The sequence below is a fragment of the Loxodonta africana genome, chromosome 20 (assembly GCF_030014295.1).
Source record: "Loxodonta africana isolate mLoxAfr1 chromosome 20, mLoxAfr1.hap2, whole genome shotgun sequence".
In the NCBI taxonomy this organism is placed as follows: Eukaryota; Metazoa; Chordata; class Mammalia; order Proboscidea; family Elephantidae; genus Loxodonta; species Loxodonta africana.
In genome coordinates, this window is record NC_087361.1 from 79,682,444 (window position 1) to 79,700,616 (window position 18,173).

Here is an 18,173-nt window from a genome sequence, read left to right on the forward strand (position 1 = left end):
AAATGGAGACAAAATGAGAGGAATCGCATGGAATCGATTTGAGTAAATTAGAGTGGTGTAGTTTAGGGTAGAGCAGAATAGAGTAGAATAGCATAGAACGGTGTGGAATGAATAGAATGGAGTAGAATGGAGTTAAATAGAGACGAATAGAGCAGAAAAGAGTCGAATAGAGCAGAACAGGGCCGAATAAGGCCGAATTGAGCTGCGTCAAGCTTAATCGCGTCGAATCGCGTTAAATGCGTCAAATCCAATTGAAACGTATAGATTAGACATGGGAAGTGGAGGGTAGAAGAGAAAAGAATAGAGTAGAATAGAAGAGATTAGAACAAAATAGGGCTAGAATAGAATAGAGTGGAAAAGAGTAGAGTCGAATAGAGCCGAATAGGCCGAGTAGAGACGAATAGAGACGAATGGAGCTGAATACAGCCAAAAAGAGCCTTAGTGCCGAATCGCACCTAATCGAGCTGAATCAAGCAGATTCGCACCGACTGTCCCCGAATAGCGTCGGATCGCGTCGAATCGAGTTGAGTCACATCGTTTTTGCATCAAACAAGGTCAAACTGCTTCATACTGGGTCGAATCCCATCGTATCGGATCCAATAACCTCGAATTGTGTCAAATCTCATAGAATCCGACTGAATCACGGTGACTAGCATGGAATCGCATCAAATCTCTTTGAATCCCTTCGAATGCCTTCAGATCTGTTCGAATCCAGTCGAAAGCTGCACAATCACGTCGAATTGAATTGAATTGAATCAAGTAGATTAAAGCAGGGTAGGTTTGGGTGGGGTGCAGCAGGGTTGGGTAGGGTAGAATAGAATAGAGTACGACAGAATAGGAGAGAACAGAACAGAATAGAAAGAATACAACAGAATACAATAGAGTAGAATAGAGTCAAATAGTGCACAACATAGCCGAATTGAGCCAAATGGAGACAAAACGAGGCGAATCGCATCGAATCGCTTTGAATCAGGTCAAATCAAATCGAACCGATTAGAATAGATTAGGGTAGGGAAGGGCAGAATAAAATAGAGGAGAATAGTATAGAACGGAATAGAATGAAGTTGAATGGAGTCCAACAGAGATGGATAGAGACGAAGAGAGCAGAAAAGAGTCGAATAGGGCAGAATAGGGCCGAAATGGCTGAATAGGGCCAAATAAGGCCTAATCGTGCAGAATCCAGCAGAATCAATGCAATTCGAGCCAAGTCGAGCCGAATGGAGCGAAATGGAGCCAAATAGAGCCGATTCGAACCGAATCAAGCTGATTCAAGCCTAATCGCGTGGAAATGCATTGAATCGAATCGGATGAAATAGATTAGAGAAGGGGACGAGAGGGGCGGGGAGGGTAGAATAGAACAGAACAGAACAGTAGAGAATAGAAAGAATAGAATATAGTTCAGTAGGGTAGAGCAGAGAAGAGTCGAGTAGAGTAGAACTGAGTCGAATGGAGTCAAATAGTGCAGGATATAGCTGAAAAGAACCAATTCTAGCCGAATTGAGCCAGATGGAAACAAAACGAGATGAATCGCTTCGAATTGCTTCGAATTGCGTCCAATCGAATCGATGAGAGTAGGGTAGGGTAGAACAGAATAGAGTAGAACGGTGTAGAATGGAGTAGAATGGAGTCCAATGGAGTTGAATAGAGACAGATAGAGTAGAAAAGAGTCGAATTGAGTCGAATAGGGCCGAATAAGCTGAACCGAGCCAAATCGAGTTGAAACGAACAGAATCGAGCTGAATCGAAGCGATTCCAGCCAAATCGAGCTGAATCGAGCTGATGTGGCTGCATCGAGCCGATTCACGCAAAATCGCGTGCAACCGCATCAAAACGCTTTGAATCGAATCAAATGGAATAGAATAGGTTAGGGTAGGGTAGTTTCTGATAGGGTAAGCTAGGGTAGAAGAAAGTAGACTACAGTAGAGTAGACAAGAGAAGGCTAGAGTAGTAGCCTAGACTAGTAAGCTGGACTAGTCAGCTAGAACTGGTGGCATAGATCAGTAGCCTAGACAACTAGCCTTGAATAGTACCATTGCCTTGGCAGGTACCCTAAGTCATCCGAACTAGTACCCTTGCCTTAACCAGTAGTCTTTAACTAGTCCCTTTGCCTCCAACAGTAGTCTCTCCAACTAGTACCTCGCCTTAACTCGTATTCTTAACTAGTGCCCTTAACTAGTAGCCTTGCCTTAACTAGTAGCCTTAACTAGCATCCTGGCATAAACTAGTAGCATAAACTACTGACCTTGCCCTAATCAGTACCCCCAACAAGTACCCATGCCTTAACTAGTACCCTGAACTACGATCCTGGCCTTAACTTGTACCCTTACATAACTAGTACCCTTAACTAGTACCCTAGCTTTAACTAGTAGCCTGAACTAGTACCCTTGCGTTAAGTAGTACCCTTGCCCGAACTAATACCCTTATTAAGTACCGCACGGTGCGGTAGAATAGGGTACGGTAGCATGCGGTGGAACAGAGAAAAGAGAATAGACCAGCAATGGTCAGGGTAGGTTAGTTTCGTGTAGGGTATGGTAGATAGCATAGGATGGAATAGAGAAAATAGAAAACGAGAATAGAATACAACAGAATAGAAAAGAACAGGCTAGATTAGGATAGGGTAGGTCGGGGTAGGGTTCTGTAGAATAGAATAGTGTAGAATGGAGTCGAATGGTGTGGAATGGAGTCGAACAGAGATGAATAGGGTAGAAAAGAGTTGACTAGAGCGGAATAGCGCCAAATAGGACCAAATAGGGCCGAACCGAGCCGAATCAAGGCAAATCGAGCCGAATCGAGTCGGATCGACCACGTTCGAGCTGAATGGAGCCGAATGGAGCCGAAATGAGCCAAACAGAGACGAATAAAATGAACCGAGCAAAATCACACCTAATCGCATCGAATCTCGTTTAATTCCATCAAATCCCACCAAAAGCCATCGAAACTCATGGAATCTCACCGAATCCCATCTAATTGTGTCAAATCGGGTCGAATGGTGTCGAATTGAATGGAACCGAATTAAATTGAATAGATTAGAGCAGTGTAGGTTAGGCTGGGATTCAGTAGGTTAGGGCACAGAAGAATAGAATAGAGTAGAACAGAAGAGAATACAAAGAGTAGAATGGAGTAGAGTTGAGTAGAGTAGAATAGTCAGAGTTGAGTAGTGCAGAATATAGATGAATAGATCCAATTCAAGTCAATTGAGTCGAATGGAGAGGTAACGAGTCAAATCACGATGAATCAAATCGAATTGAATAGATTACAGCAAAATAGAGTAGGGTAGAGTAGAATACTTTAAAATGGAGTAGAATGGTGAGCAATGGAATCGAATGGAGTAGAATAGAGTAGAAAAGAGCCGCAGAGGGCCCAAGAGGGCTGAATCGAGCTGAAGTGAGGCAAATCGAGACTAATGGAGCCGAATCGAGCCTAATCAAGCCGAATCGACACTATTCGAGCCAAATGGAGCCGAATGGACACGAATCGAACCAATTCAACCTGACTCTTGCCAAAATTCGTCGAATCGAATTGAATAGATTAGAGTAGGGGAGGTTCGGGTAGGGTAGGGTAGGGTAGGGTAGAATAGAGTAGAGTAGAATAGAATACAACAGAACAATACAGAATGAATACAGAAAAGAGTAGGCTAGAGTAGAGTAGCGGGGAATAGAGTAGAGTAGAATAGATTCAAACAGAGACAAATAAGGCCAAATCGAGCCGAATCGCGTCGAAATGGGTTGAATCAAATGCAATCAAGTGGATTAGAATACATTAGAGTTGGGTAGCGTAGGGTAGGGTAGAATAGAGTAGAACAGAATAGAAATAATACAATAGAATAGGGGAGTAGACTAGAGTACAATAGACTAGAATAGAGTCGAATAGAGCTGAATAGAGCCAAATGGAGACAAAATGAGAGGAATCGCATCGAATCGATTTGAGTAAATTAGAGTGGTGTAGTTTAGGGTAGAGCAGAATAGAGTAGAATAGCATAGAACGGTGTGGAATGAATAGAATGGAGTAGAATGGAGTTAAATAGAGACGAATAGAGCAGAAAAGAGTCGAATAGAGCAGAACAGGGCCGAATAAGGCCGAATCGAGCTGCGTCAAGCTTAATCGCGTCGAATCGCGTTAAATGCGTCAAATCCAATTGAAACGTATAGATTAGACATGGGAAGGGGAGGGTAGAAGAGAAAAGAATAGAGTAGAATAGAAGAGATTAGAACAAAATAGGGCTAGAATAGAATAGAGTGGAAAAGAGTAGAGTCGAATAGAGCCGAATAGGCCGAGTAGAGACGAATAGAGACGAATGGAGCTGAATACAGCCAAAAAGAGCCTTAGTGCCGAATCGCACCTAATCGAGCTGAATCAAGCAGATTCGCACCGACTGTCCCCGAATAGCGTCGGATCGCATCGAATCGAGTTGAGTCACATCGTTTTTGCATCAAACAAGGTCAAACTGCTTCATATTGGGTCGAATCCCATCGTATCGGATCCAATAACCTCGAATTGTGTCAAATCTCATAGAATCCGACTGAATCACGGTGACTAGCATGGAATCGCATCAAATCTCTTTGAATCCCTTCGAATGCCTTCAGATCTGTTCGAATCCAGTCGAAAGCTGCACAATCACGTCGAATTGAATTGAATTGAATCAAGTAGATTAAAGCAGGGTAGGTTTGGGTGGGGTGCAGCAGGGTTGGGTAGGGTAGAATAGAATAGAGTACGACAGAATAGGAGAGAACAGAACAGAATAGAAAGAATACAACAGAATACAATAGAGTAGAATAGAGTCAAATAGTGCACAACATAGCCGAATTGAGCCAAATGGAGACAAAACGAGGCGAATCGCATCGAATCGCTTTGAATCAGGTCAAATCAAATCGAACCGATTAGAATAGATTAGGGTAGGGAAGGGCAGAATAAAATAGAGGAGAATAGTATAGAACGGAATAGAATGAAGTTGAATGGAGTCCAACAGAGATGGATAGAGACGAAGAGAGCAGAAAAGAGTCGAATAGGGCAGAATAGGGCCGAAATGGCTGAATAGGGCCAAATAAGGCCTAATCGTGCAGAATCCAGCAGAATCAATGCAATTCGAGCCAAGTCGAGCCGAATGGAGCGAAATGGAGCCAAATAGAGCCGATTCGAACCGAATCAAGCTGATTCAAGCCTAATCGCGTGGAAATGCATTGAATCGAATCGGATGAAATAGATTAGAGAAGGGGACGAGAGGGGCGGGGAGGGTAGAATAGAACAGAACAGAACAGTAGAGAATAGAAAGAATAGAATATAGTTCAGTAGGGTAGAGCAGAGAAGAGTCGAGTAGAGTAGAACTGAGTCGAATGGAGTCAAATAGTGCAGGATATAGCTGAAAAGAACCAATTCTAGCCGAATTGAGCCAGATGGAAACAAAACGAGATGAATCGCTTCGAATTGCTTCGAATTGCGTCCAATCGAATCGATGAGAGTAGGGTAGGGTAGAACAGAATAGAGTAGAACGGTGTAGAATGGAGTAGAATGGAGTCCAATGGAGTTGAATAGAGACAGATAGAGTAGAAAAGAGTCGAATTGAGTCGAATAGGGCCGAATAAGCTGAACCGAGCCAAATCGAGTTGAAACGAACAGAATCGAGCTGAATCGAAGCGATTCCAGCCAAATCGAGCTGAATCGAGCTGATGTGGCTGCATCGAGCCGATTCACGCAAAATCGCGTGCAACCGCATCAAAATGCTTTGAATCGAATCAAATGGAATAGAATAGGTTAGGGTAGGGTAGTTTCTGATAGGGTAAGCTAGGGTAGAAGAAAGTAGACTACAGTAGAGTAGACAAGAGAAGGCTAGAGTAGTAGCCTAGACTAGTAAGCTGGACTAGTCAGCTAGAACTGGTGGCATAGATCAGTAGCCTAGACAACTAGCCTTGAATAGTACCATTGCCTTGACAAGTACCCTAAGTCATCCGAACTAGTACCCTTGGCTTAACTAGTAGTCTTTAACTAGTTCCTTGGCCTCCAACAGTAGTCTCTCCAACTAGTACCTCGCCTTAACTCGTATTCTTAACTAGTGCCCTTAACTAGTAGCCTTGCCTTAACTAGTAGCCTTAACTAGCATCCTGGCATAAACTAGTAGCATAAACTACTGACCTTGCCCTAATCAGTACCCCCAACAAGTACCCATGCCTTAACTAGTACCCTGAACTACGATCCTGGCCTTAACTTGTACCCTTACATAACTAGTACCCTTAACTAGTACCCTAGCTTTAACTAGTAGCCTGAACTAGTACCCTTGCGTTAAGTAGTACCCTTGCCCGAACTAATACCCTTATTAAGTACCGCACGGTGCGGTAGAATAGGGTACGGTAGCATGCGGTGGAACAGAGAAAAGAGAATAGACCAGCAATGGTCAGGGTAGGTTAGTTTCGTGTAGGGTATGGTAGATAGCATAGGATGGAATAGAGAAAATAGAAAACGAGAATAGAATACAACAGAATAGAAAAGAACAGGCTAGATTAGGATAGGGTAGGTCGGGGTAGGGTTCTGTAGAATAGAATAGTGTAGAATGGAGTCGAATGGTGTGGAATGGAGTCGAACAGAGATGAATAGGGTAGAAAAGAGTTGACTAGAGCGGAATAGCGCCAAATAGGACCAAATAGGGCCGAACCGAGCCGAATCAAGGCAAATCGAGCCGAATCGAGTCGGATCGACCACGTTCGAGCTGAATGGAGCCGAATGGAGCCGAAATGAGCCAAACAGAGACGAATAAAATGAACCGAGCAAAATCACACCTAATCGCATCGAATCTCGTTTAATTCCATCAAATCCCACCAAAAGCCATCGAAACTCATGGAATCTCACCGAATCCCATCTAATTGTGTCAAATCGGGTCGAATGGTGTCGAATTGAATGGAACCGAATTAAATTGAATAGATTAGAGCAGTGTAGGTTAGGCTGGGATTCAGTAGGTTAGGGCACAGAAGAATAGAATAGAGTAGAACAGAAGAGAATACAAAGAGTAGAATGGAGTAGAGTTGAGTAGAGTAGAATAGTCAGAGTTGAGTAGTGCAGAATATAGATGAATAGATCCAATTCAAGTCAATTGAGTCGAATGGAGAGGTAACGAGTCAAATCACGATGAATCAAATCGAATTGAATAGATTACAGCAAAATAGAGTAGGGTAGAGTAGAATACTTTAAAATGGAGTAGAATGGTGAGCAATGGAATCGAATGGAGTAGAATAGAGTAGAAAAGAGCCGCAGAGGGCCCAAGAGGGCTGAATCGAGCTGAAGTGAGGCAAATCGAGACTAATGGAGCCGAATCGAGCCTAATCAAGCCGAATCGACACTATTCGAGCCAAATGGAGCCGAATGGACACGAATCGAACCAATTCAACCTGACTCTTGCCAAAATTCGTCGAATCGAATTGAATAGATTAGAGTAGGGGAGGTTCGGGTAGGGTAGGGTAGGGTAGGGTAGAATAGAGTAGAGTAGAATAGAATACAACAGAACAATACAGAATGAATACAGAAAAGAGTAGGCTAGAGTAGAGTAGCGGGGAATAGAGTAGAGTAGAATAGATTCAAACAGAGACAAATAAGGCCAAATCGAGCCGAATCGCGTCGAAATGGGTTGAATCAAATGCAATCAAGTGGATTAGAATACATTAGAGTTGGGTAGCGTAGGGTAGGGTAGAATAGAGTAGAACAGAATAGAAATAATACAATAGAATAGGGGAGTAGACTAGAGTACAATAGACTAGAATAGAGTCGAATAGAGCTGAATAGAGCCAAATGGAGACAAAATGAGAGGAATCGCATCGAATCGATTTGAGTAAATTAGAGTGGTGTAGTTTAGGGTAGAGCAGAATAGAGTAGAATAGCATAGAACGGTGTGGAATGAATAGAATGGAGTAGAATGGAGTTAAATAGAGACGAATAGAGCAGAAAAGAGTCGAATAGAGCAGAACAGGGCCGAATAAGGCCGAATCGAGCTGCGTCAAGCTTAATCGCGTCGAATCGCGTTAAATGCGTCAAATCCAATTGAAACGTATAGATTAGACATGGGAAGGGGAGGGTAGAAGAGAAAAGAATAGAGTAGAATAGAAGAGATTAGAACAAAATAGGGCTAGAATAGAATAGAGTGGAAAAGAGTAGAGTCGAATAGAGCCGAATAGGCCGAGTAGAGACGAATAGAGACGAATGGAGCTGAATACAGCCAAAAAGAGCCTTAGTGCCGAATCGCACCTAATCGAGCTGAATCAAGCAGATTCGCACCGACTGTCCCCGAATAGCGTCGGATCGCATCGAATCGAGTTGAGTCACATCGTTTTTGCATCAAACAAGGTCAAACTGCTTCATATTGGGTCGAATCCCATCGTATCGGATCCAATAACCTCGAATTGTGTCAAATCTCATAGAATCCGACTGAATCACGGTGACTAGCATGGAATCGCATCAAATCTCTTTGAATCCCTTCGAATGCCTTCAGATCTGTTCGAATCCAGTCGAAAGCTGCACAATCACGTCGAATTGAATTGAATTGAATCAAGTAGATTAAAGCAGGGTAGGTTTGGGTGGGGTGCAGCAGGGTTGGGTAGGGTAGAATAGAATAGAGTACGACAGAATAGGAGAGAACAGAACAGAATAGAAAGAATACAACAGAATACAATAGAGTAGAATAGAGTCAAATAGTGCACAACATAGCCGAATTGAGCCAAATGGAGACAAAACGAGGCGAATCGCATCGAATCGCTTTGAATCAGGTCAAATCAAATCGAACCGATTAGAATAGATTAGGGTAGGGAAGGGCAGAATAAAATAGAGGAGAATAGTATAGAACGGAATAGAATGAAGTTGAATGGAGTCCAACAGAGATGGATAGAGACGAAGAGAGCAGAAAAGAGTCGAATAGGGCAGAATAGGGCCGAAATGGCTGAATAGGGCCAAATAAGGCCTAATCGTGCAGAATCCAGCAGAATCAATGCAATTCGAGCCAAGTCGAGCCGAATGGAGCGAAATGGAGCCAAATAGAGCCGATTCGAACCGAATCAAGCTGATTCAAGCCTAATCGCGTGGAAATGCATTGAATCGAATCGGATGAAATAGATTAGAGAAGGGGACGAGAGGGGCGGGGAGGGTAGAATAGAACAGAACAGAACAGTAGAGAATAGAAAGAATAGAATATAGTTCAGTAGGGTAGAGCAGAGAAGAGTCGAGTAGAGTAGAACTGAGTCGAATGGAGTCAAATAGTGCAGGATATAGCTGAAAAGAACCAATTCTAGCCGAATTGAGCCAGATGGAAACAAAACGAGATGAATCGCTTCGAATTGCTTCGAATTGCGTCCAATCGAATCGATGAGAGTAGGGTAGGGTAGAACAGAATAGAGTAGAACGGTGTAGAATGGAGTAGAATGGAGTCCAATGGAGTTGAATAGAGACAGATAGAGTAGAAAAGAGTCGAATTGAGTCGAATAGGGCCGAATAAGCTGAACCGAGCCAAATCGAGTTGAAACGAACAGAATCGAGCTGAATCGAAGCGATTCCAGCCAAATCGAGCTGAATCGAGCTGATGTGGCTGCATCGAGCCGATTCACGCAAAATCGCGTGCAACCGCATCAAAATGCTTTGAATCGAATCAAATGGAATAGAATAGGTTAGGGTAGGGTAGTTTCTGATAGGGTAAGCTAGGGTAGAAGAAAGTAGACTACAGTAGAGTAGACAAGAGAAGGCTAGAGTAGTAGCCTAGACTAGTAAGCTGGACTAGTCAGCTAGAACTGGTGGCATAGATCAGTAGCCTAGACAACTAGCCTTGAATAGTACCATTGCCTTGACAAGTACCCTAAGTCATCCGAACTAGTACCCTTGGCTTAACTAGTAGTCTTTAACTAGTTCCTTGGCCTCCAACAGTAGTCTCTCCAACTAGTACCTCGCCTTAACTCGTATTCTTAACTAGTGCCCTTAACTAGTAGCCTTGCCTTAACTAGTAGCCTTAACTAGCATCCTGGCATAAACTAGTAGCATAAACTACTGACCTTGCCCTAATCAGTACCCCCAACAAGTACCCATGCCTTAACTAGTACCCTGAACTACGATCCTGGCCTTAACTTGTACCCTTACATAACTAGTACCCTTAACTAGTACCCTAGCTTTAACTAGTAGCCTGAACTAGTACCCTTGCGTTAAGTAGTACCCTTGCCCGAACTAATACCCTTATTAAGTACCGCACGGTGCGGTAGAATAGGGTACGGTAGCATGCGGTGGAACAGAGAAAAGAGAATAGACCAGCAATGGTCAGGGTAGGTTAGTTTCGTGTAGGGTATGGTAGATAGCATAGGATGGAATAGAGAAAATAGAAAACGAGAATAGAATACAACAGAATAGAAAAGAACAGGCTAGATTAGGATAGGGTAGGTCGGGGTAGGGTTCTGTAGAATAGAATAGTGTAGAATGGAGTCGAATGGTGTGGAATGGAGTCGAACAGAGATGAATAGGGTAGAAAAGAGTTGACTAGAGCGGAATAGCGCCAAATAGGACCAAATAGGGCCGAACCGAGCCGAATCAAGGCAAATCGAGCCGAATCGAGTCGGATCGACCACGGTCGAGCTGAATGGAGCCGAATGGAGCCGAAATGAGCCAAACAGAGACAAACAAAATGAACCGAGCAAAATCACACCTAATCGCATCGAATCTCGTTTAATTCCATCAAATCCCACCAAAAGCCATCGAAACTCATGGAATCTCACCGAATCCCATCTAATTGTGTCAAATCGGGTCGAATGGTGTCGAATTGAATGGAACCGAATTAAATTGAATAGATTAGAGCAGTGTAGGTTAGGCTGGGATTCAGTAGGTTAGGGCACAGAAGAATAGAATAGAGTAGAACAGAAGAGAATACAAAGAGTAGAATGGAGTAGAGTTGAGTAGAGTAGAATAGTCAGAGTTGAGTAGTGCAGAATATAGATGAATAGATCCAATTCAAGTCAATTGAGTCGAATGGAGAGGTAACGAGTCAAATCACGATGAATCAAATCGAATTGAATAGATTACAGCAAAATAGAGTAGGGTAGAGTAGAATACTTTAAAATGGAGTAGAATGGTGAGCAATGGAATCGAATGGAGTAGAATAGAGTAGAAAAGAGCCGCAGAGGGCCCAAGAGGGCTGAATCGAGCTGAAGTGAGGCAAATCGAGACTAATGGAGCCGAATCGAGCCTAATCAAGCCGAATCGACACTATTCGAGCCAAATGGAGCCGAATGGACACGAATCGAACCAATTCAACCTGACTCTTGCCAAAATTCGTCGAATCGAATTGAATAGATTAGAGTAGGGGAGGTTCGGGTAGGGTAGGGTAGGGTAGGGTAGAATAGAGTAGAGTAGAATAGAATACAACAGAACAATACAGAATGAATACAGAAAAGAGTAGGCTAGAGTAGAGTAGCGGGGAATAGAGTAGAGTAGAATAGATTCAAACAGAGACAAATAAGGCCAAATCGAGCCGAATCGCGTCGAAATGGGTTGAATCAAATGCAATCAAGTGGATTAGAATACATTAGAGTTGGGTAGCGTAGGGTAGGGTAGAATAGAGTAGAACAGAATAGAAATAATACAATAGAATAGGGGAGTAGACTAGAGTACAATAGACTAGAATAGAGTCGAATAGAGCTGAATAGAGCCAAATGGAGACAAAATGAGAGGAATCGCATCGAATCGATTTGAGTAAATTAGAGTGGTGTAGTTTAGGGTAGAGCAGAATAGAGTAGAATAGCATAGAACGGTGTGGAATGAATAGAATGGAGTAGAATGGAGTTAAATAGAGACGAATAGAGCAGAAAAGAGTCGAATAGAGCAGAACAGGGCCGAATAAGGCCGAATCGAGCTGCGTCAAGCTTAATCGCGTCGAATCGCGTTAAATGCGTCAAATCCAATTGAAACGTATAGATTAGACATGGGAAGGGGAGGGTAGAAGAGAAAAGAATAGAGTAGAATAGAAGAGATTAGAACAAAATAGGGCTAGAATAGAATAGAGTGGAAAAGAGTAGAGTCGAATAGAGCCGAATAGGCCGAGTAGAGACGAATAGAGACGAATGGAGCTGAATACAGCCAAAAAGAGCCTTAGTGCCGAATCGCACCTAATCGAGCTGAATCAAGCAGATTCGCACCGACTGTCCCCGAATAGCGTCGGATCGCATCGAATCGAGTTGAGTCACATCGTTTTTGCATCAAACAAGGTCAAACTGCTTCATATTGGGTCGAATCCCATCGTATCGGATCCAATAACCTCGAATTGTGTCAAATCTCATAGAATCCGACTGAATCACGGTGACTAGCATGGAATCGCATCAAATCTCTTTGAATCCCTTCGAATGCCTTCAGATCTGTTCGAATCCAGTCGAAAGCTGCACAATCACGTCGAATTGAATTGAATTGAATCAAGTAGATTAAAGCAGGGTAGGTTTGGGTGGGGTGCAGCAGGGTTGGGTAGGGTAGAATAGAATAGAGTACGACAGAATAGGAGAGAACAGAACAGAATAGAAAGAATACAACAGAATACAATAGAGTAGAATAGAGTCAAATAGTGCACAACATAGCCGAATTGAGCCAAATGGAGACAAAACGAGGCGAATCGCATCGAATCGCTTTGAATCAGGTCAAATCAAATCGAACCGATTAGAATAGATTAGGGTAGGGAAGGGCAGAATAAAATAGAGGAGAATAGTATAGAACGGAATAGAATGAAGTTGAATGGAGTCCAACAGAGATGGATAGAGACGAAGAGAGCAGAAAAGAGTCGAATAGGGCAGAATAGGGCCGAAATGGCTGAATAGGGCCAAACAAGGCCTAATCGTGCAGAATCCAGCAGAATCAATGCAATTCGAGCCAAGTCGAGCCGAATGGAGCGAAATGGAGCCAAATAGAGCCGATTCGAACCGAATCAAGCTGATTCAAGCCTAATCGCGTGGAAATGCATTGAATCGAATCGGATGAAATAGATTAGAGAAGGGGACGAGAGGGGCGGGGAGGGTAGAATAGAACAGAACAGAACAGTAGAGAATAGAAAGAATAGAATATAGTTCAGTAGGGTAGAGCAGAGAAGAGTCGAGTAGAGTAGAACTGAGTCGAATGGAGTCAAATAGTGCAGGATATAGCTGAAAAGAACCAATTCTAGCCGAATTGAGCCAGATGGAAACAAAACGAGATGAATCGCTTCGAATTGCTTCGAATTGCGTCCAATCGAATCGATGAGAGTAGGGTAGGGTAGAACAGAATAGAGTAGAACGGTGTAGAATGGAGTCCAATGGAGTTGAATAGAGACAGATAGAGTAGAAAAGAGTCGAATTGAGTCGAATAGGGCCGAATAAGCTGAACCGAGCCAAATCGAGTTGAAACGAACAGAATCGAGCTGAATCGAAGCGATTCCAGCCAAATCGAGCTGAATCGAGCTGATGTGGCTGCATCGAGCCGATTCACGCAAAATCGCGTGCAACCGCATCAAAACGCTTTGAATCGAATCAAATGGAATAGAATAGGTTAGGGTAGGGTAGTTTCTGATAGGGTAAGCCAGGGTAGAAGAAAGTAGACTACAGTAGAGTAGACAAGAGAAGGCTAGAGTAGTAGCCTAGACTAGTAAGCTGGACTAGTCAGCTAGAACTGGTGGCATAGATCAGTAGCCTAGACAACTAGCCTTGAATAGTACCATTGCCTTGGCAGGTACCCTAAGTCATCCGAACTAGTACCCTTGCCTTAACCAGTAGTCTTTAACTAGTCCCTTTGACTCCAACAGTAGTCTTAACTAGTACCTCGCCTTAACTCGTATTCTTAACTAGTGCCCTTAACTAGTAGCCTTGCCTTAACTAGTAGCCTTAACTAGCATCCTGGCACAAAGTAGTAGCCTGAACTACTGACCTTGCCTTAATCAGTACCCCCAACAAGTACCCATGCCTTAACTAGTACCCTGAACTACTATCCTGGCCTTAACTTGTACCCTTACATAACCAGTACCCTTAACTAGTACCCTAGCTTTAACTAGTAGCCTGAACTAGTACCCTTGCGTTAAGTAGTACCCTTGCCCGAACTAATACCCTTATTAAGTACCGCACGGTGCGGTAGAATCGGGTACGGTAGCATGCGGTGGAACAGAGAAAATAGAATAGACCAGCAATGGTCAGGGTAGGTTAGTTTCGTGTAGGGTATGGTAGATAGCATAGGATGGAATAGAGAAAATAGAAAACGAGAATAGAATACAACAGAATAGAAAAGAACAGGCTAGATTAGGATAGGGTAGGTCGGGGTAGGGTTCTGTAGAATAGAATAGTGTAGAATGGAGTCGAATGGTGTGGAATGGAGTCGAACAGAGATGAATAGGGTAGAAAAGAGTTGACTAGAGCGGAATAGCGCCAAATAGGACCAAATAGGGCCGAACCGAGCCGAATCAAGGCAAATCGAGCCGAATCGAGTCGGATCGACCACGGTCGAGCTGAATGGAGCCGAATGGAGCCGAAATGAGCCAAACAGAGACGAATAAAATGAACCGAGCAAAATCACACCTAATCGCATCGAATCTCGTTTAATTCCATCAAATCCCACCAAAAGCCATCGAAACTCATGGAATCTCACCGAATCCCATCTAATTGTGTCAAATCGGGTCGAATGGTGTCGAATTGAATGGAACCGAATTAAATTGAATAGATTAGAGTAGTGTAGGTTAGGCTGGGATTCAGTAGGTTAGGGCACAGAAGAATAGAATAGAGTAGAACAGAAGAGAATACAAAGAGTAGAATGGAGTAGAGTTGAGTAGAGTAGAATAGTCAGAGTTGAGTAGTGCAGAATATAGATGAATAGATCCAATTCAAGTCAATTGAGTCGAGTGGAGAGGTAACGAGTCAAATCACGATGAATCAAATCGAATTGAATAGATTACAGCAAAATAGAGTAGGGTAGAGTAGAATACTTTAAAATGGAGTAGAATGGTGAGCAATGGAATCGAATGGAGTAGAATAGAGTAGAAAAGAGCCGCAGAGGGCCCAAGAGGGCTGAATCGAGCTGAAGTGAGGCAAATCGAGACTAATGGAGCCGAATCGAGCCTAATCAAGCCGAATCGACACTATTCGAGCCAAATGGAGCGGAATGGACACGAATCGAACCAATTCAACCTGACTCTTGCCAAAATTCGTCGAATCGAATTGAATAGATTAGAGTAGGGGAGGTTCGGGTAGGGTAGGGTAGGGTAGAATAGAGTAGAGTAGAATAGAACACAACAGAACAATACAGAATGAATACAGAAAAGAGTAGGCTAGAGTAGAGTAGCGGGGAATAGAGTAGAGTAGAATAGATTCAAACAGAGACAAATAAGGCCAAATCGAGCCGAATCGCGTCGAAATGGGTTGAATCAAATGCAATCAAGTGGATTAGAATACATTAGAGTTGGGTAGCGTAGGGTAGGGTAGAATAGAGTAGAACAGAATAGAAATAATACAATAGAATAGGGGAGTAGACTAGAGTACAATAGACTAGAATAGAGTCGAATAGAGCTGAATAGAGCCAAATGGAGACAAAATGAGAGGAATCGCATGGAATCGATTTGAGTAAATTAGAGTGGTGTAGGTTAGGGTAGAGCAGAATAGAGTAGAATAGCATAGAATGGTGTGGAATGAATAGAATGGAGTAGAATGGAGTTAAATAGAGACGAATAGAGCAGAAAAGAGTCGAATAGAGCAGAACAGGGCCGAATAAGGCCGAATCGAGCTGCGTCAAGCTTAATCGCGTCGAATCGCGTTAAATGCGTCAAATCCAATTGAAACGTATAGATTAGACATGGGAAGGGGAGGGTAGAAGAGAAAAGAATAGAGTAGAATAGAAGAGATTAGAACAAAATAGGGCTAGAATAGAATAGAGTGGAAAAGAGTAGAGTCGAATAGAGCCGAATAGGCCGAGTAGAGACGAATAGAGACGAGTGGAGCTGAATACAGCCAAAAAGAGCCTTGGTGCCGAATCGCACCTAATCGAGCTGAATCAAGCAGATTCGCACCGACTGTCCCCGAATAGCGTCGGATCGCATCGAATCGAGTTGAGTCACATCGTTTTTGCATCAAACAAGGTCAAACTGCTTCATATTGGGTCGAATCCCATCGTATCGGATCCAATAACCTCGAATTGTGTCAAATCTCATAGAATCCGACTGAATCACGGTGACTAGCATGGAATCGCATCAAATCTCTTTGAATCCCTTCGAATGCCTTCAGATCTGTTCGAATCCAGTCGAAAGCTGCACAATCACGTCGAATTGAATTGAATTGAATCAAGTAGATTAAAGCAGGGTAGGTTCGGGTGGGGTGCAGCAGGGTTGGGTAGGGTAGAATAGAATAGAGTACGACAGAATAGGAGAGAACAGAACAGAATAGAAAGAATACAACAGAATACAATAGAGTAGAATAGAGTCAAATAGTGCACAACATAGCCGAATTGAGCCAAATGGAGACAAAACGAGGCGAATCGCATCGAATCGCTTTGAATCAGGTCAAATCAAATCGAACCGATTAGAATAGATTAGGGTACGGAAGGGCAAAGGGCAGAATAAAATAGAGGAGAATAGTATAGAACGGAATAGAATGAAGTTGAATGGAGTCCAACAGAGATGGATAGAGACGAAGAGAGCAGAAAAGAGTCGAATAGGGCAGAATAGGGCCGAAATGGCTGAATAGGGCCAAACAAGGTCTAATCGTGCAGAATCCAGCAGAATCAATGCAATTCGAGCCAAGTCGAGCCGAATGGAGCGAAATGGAGCCAAATAGAGCCGATTCGAACCGAATCAAGCTGATTCAAGCCTAATCGCGTGGAAATGCATTGAATCGAATCGGATGAAATAGATTAGAGAAGGGGACGAGAGGGGCGGGGAGGGTAGAATAGAACAGAACAGAACAGTAGAGAATAGAAAGAATAGAATATAGTTCAGTAGGGTAGAGCAGAGAAGAGTCGAGTAGAGTAGAACTGAGTCGAATGGAGTCAAATAGTGCAGGATATAGCTGAAAAGAACCAATTCTAGCCGAATTGAGCCAGATGGAAACAAAACGAGATGAATCGCTTCGAATTGCTTCGAATTGCGTCCAATCGAATCGATGAGAGTAGGGTAGGGTAGAACAGAATAGAGTAGAACGGTGTAGAATGGAGTAGAATGGAGTCCAATGGAGTTGAATAGAGACAGATAGAGTAGAAAAGAGTCGAATTGAGTCGAATAGGGCCGAATAAGCTGAACCGAGCCAAATCGAGTAGAAACGAACAGAATCGAGCTGAATCGAAGCGATTCCAGCCAAATCGAGCTGAATCGAGCTGATGTGGCTGCATCGAGCCGATTCACGCAAAATCGCGTGCAACCGCATCAAAACGCTTTGAATCGAATCAAATGGAATAGAATAGGTTAGGGTAGGGTAGTTTCTGATAGGGTAAGCCAGGGTAGAAGAAAGTAGACTACAGTAGAGTAGACAAGAGAAGGCTAGAGTAGTAGCCTAGACTAGTAAGCTGGACTAGTCAGCTAGAACTGGTGGCATAGATCAGTAGCCTAGACAACTAGCCTTGAATAGTACCATTGCCTTGGCAGGTACCCTAAGTCATCCGAACTAGTACCCTTGCCTTAACCAGTAGTCTTTAACTAGTCCCTTTGACTCCAACAGTAGTCTTAACTAGTACCTCGCCTTAACTCGTATTCTTAACTAGTGCCCTTAACTAGTAGCCTTGCCTTAACTAGTAGCCTTAACTAGCATCCTGGCACAAAGTAGTAGCCTGAACTACTGACCTTGCCTTAATCAGTACCCCCAACAAGTACCCATGCCTTAACTAGTACCCTGAACTACTATCCTGGCCTTAACTTGTACCCTTACATAACCAGTACCCTTAACTAGTACCCTAGCTTTAACTAGTAGCCTGAACTAGTACCCTTGCGTTAAGTAGTACCCTTGCCCGAACTAATACCCTTATTAAGTACCGCAGGGTGCGGTAGAATCGGGTACGGTAGCATGCGGTGGAACAGAGAAAATAGAATAGACCAGCAATGGTCAGGGTAGGTTAGTTTCGTGTAGGGTATGGTAGATAGCATAGGATGGAATAGAGAAAATAGAAAACGAGAATAGAATACAACAGAATAGAAAAGAACAGGCTAGATTAGGATAGGGTAGGTCGGGGTAGGGTTCTGTAGAATAGAATAG